The 2650-nt window shown below is 36.2% G+C and overlaps 1 pseudogene; it reads left to right on the top strand.

Moving 5' to 3' along the window:
• Positions 1 to 1164: 1164 nt before the first annotated feature.
• On the top strand, positions 1165 to 2406 carry LOC148852245 (pentatricopeptide repeat-containing protein At3g21470 pseudogene; annotated as a pseudogene).
• The last annotated feature ends 244 nt before the right edge of the window (positions 2407 to 2650 follow it).

Raw genomic sequence — 2650 nt, 5'->3', positions numbered from 1 at the left:
AATATCAATACTTATTATATTATATAGTGATAATGGCCATATCAACAGCCCTTTGCTTCTCGCATTCCCCTTCTTTCATTTCTACTTCACGTTCTCTCCTTCTTTTAATCCCAATTTGAAATTCAATAACTATTATATTGGGAAATTTCCCAAAATACATACGTTTCCTTCTCTCTTTGTTCCCTACTTTCAAAAATACATGCGTTTTCTTCTTTTCACATCCTTCTAACTTTCTAATCTACCAAAGTACCATACCTCATGCCACTTCAATCTGTAGACCGAGAGTTTCTTCCCCTGCTTTGGTGAGAGATCCCAAACGGCTCAAATCCATGCAGGATGTGCGCCTTCCTATTTTGAACCTGAAATTTTAGAGGACAGTGAGACATGTGACACGAAGATTTTTCCTATTCCAAAAGTTTTGTTTTCTAGCTTTTTCTTTAGTTCTGATAGAATTGTTTTTGACATTGTTATATGTTTCCAAGTTGAATGAGAACCCCTGTTTAAAATTTTGATATGATATGTCTGATATGTGGTGTATTGTATCCTATTAGAGGCATATTAGTGTGTATTGGAGGTGTATCGAGCCTATGGATTTAATTATTATATCCATAGAGTAATTGAATATTTTTTAAATTAAAAAAATTAATAATAATAAATTATATTTTATCATTTGATCACAACAATTGAATATATTATAATTCTATTGATGATCTATCAGACCAATTGAAATTTCTTCTTTAATAATTACTTTTTAGTTTTATATTTTTATAATTAAAAATTAATTAATTAATTAAATTTTATCATTTGATCACAATGATTGAATGTATTATAAATCTATCGATGATCTATCATATCCACAAAGCAATCGAAATTTCTTCTTTAATAACTAATTTTTGAATATATTATATATTGTTTATTATTTTTTATAATTTTGAAAATGAATAATAAATAATTGTTATTTATATTTTTACATCGATGTTTTGCCAAGATAGGAGAGTTGGGTCTTTCTCATCCCATAAAACATTAAAGCTTATGAATTATAATTTATAAATTATAGTTAAGAATGAGATTTTTAATGAAATTATAATTAGTTATAATATATTTCTTTTCATCGCCGGTGGACAATGGAACAGTGGAGAGCGGAGGTTGTGGCCTTGTGGGAGAAAGGGAAGTCACTGTTCATCGTCTCCCACCTTGAGATGGAAAACAGGGTAGCGGCAGCAAGAAACCTCTCTCCTCTCGGCAGCAAGAAATCTCTCTCCTCCCTATTTGGTTTTGGTGGCAAATGACAATCGACAGAGGAGAGGAGGTTGGAAGTCAGAAAGGAGAGTTTGCGATGGCTCCAACTAATGGATCTTGGTCTCATGTCATAAAAAGGTACCTCTCTCAAGGAGCCCCAGAAGAAGCTCTTCTTTACATCCAAATTCTCTGCAAAAGGAATCCACCATTATGGTGTTATTCCTCTACTACTCAAGGCTTGTGGGTTTCTGCCGGGAAAGCTTTCCATGCTGAGTCGATCACAATTGGGGTGGATTCAGATGTGGGGATAGGGACTTCATTGGTTAGCATGTATTCTAAATGCCGCGACATAGTTGGTTCCCACAGGGTATTTGATGAAACGCCTGATAGGAATTTGGTGACATGTAATGCAATGATAAGAGGGTGTTCAAGGAATGGTGACATGGGCTCTGCATCATTTAGTTTTGAACGGATGCTAGAGAAGACGGAAGTTACATGGGCAGAGATGATTAATGGATATGCAAGGAATGGGGTTATTATTGCTGCTAGGCGTTTATTCAATTGCTCTCCACATGAGATGAGGAATCTAGTGACATGGACTGTGATGATCGATGGATATGTGAGGATTGGGCAGTTGAAGACGGCAAGGCAGCTATTTGAGGAGATGCCACAGCGGAACTGCTATTCCTGGTAGTCAATAGTTGCTGGTTACTACAAGAAGAGTAACGTCAAGGAGGCGAGAGAGATCTTTGATCGCATTCAAGTCAAGAATTTGGTGAACTGGAATTCATTGATTGCTGGATATGCACAGAATTGATATTGCGAAGAAGCTCTATAGGCTCTCGCTAAGATGCAGTCCGAGGGATTTAAGCCTGATGAAGTTACATTAGCAAGTGCATTATCTGCTTGTGCACAAAATGGTTCTTTGGATCACGAAAAAGAAATCCATAATCTTGTAAATTGTAGCAATATCAAACCTAACCAGTTGACATGTATGCAAAATGCGGCGACTTGCATAATGCAAGAATGATTTTTAGGGATGGGGTTTCATTGAAGTGCCAAATAGTTATTATTATTATTTATTATTTATTATTATTATTTTATTATTATGATTATTATTTATTATTATTGATGAAGGGAAAATTAGGCCCTCCAATGATATCATGACAAATGGCATCTTAGAACAGTTGAATGACACATAGACACCACCTAAGTGATGATTTTGAGTCCCAGATTGTGGTTCATTTGCGCTCCGACCTAGTGACTTTTACCACAACATAGGTCGGCTAAGAGCACCTCGTTCAGGGCTTACCTGTAGCACCTTGTCATTGGTCGAAGTGACCTCAACGCGAAGACTAGGCGGTGACCTGTGAGATGTGCTGACCAACAAATTCGGCATGCATATGCCGAC

This window comes from Nelumbo lutea, chromosome 5 (assembly GCF_056320005.1).
Source record: "Nelumbo lutea isolate HS-2025 chromosome 5, American lotus-T2T, whole genome shotgun sequence".
Taxonomy (NCBI): Eukaryota; Viridiplantae; Streptophyta; class Magnoliopsida; order Proteales; family Nelumbonaceae; genus Nelumbo; species Nelumbo lutea.
This window is presented reverse-complemented; position numbering and strand designations above follow the sequence as displayed.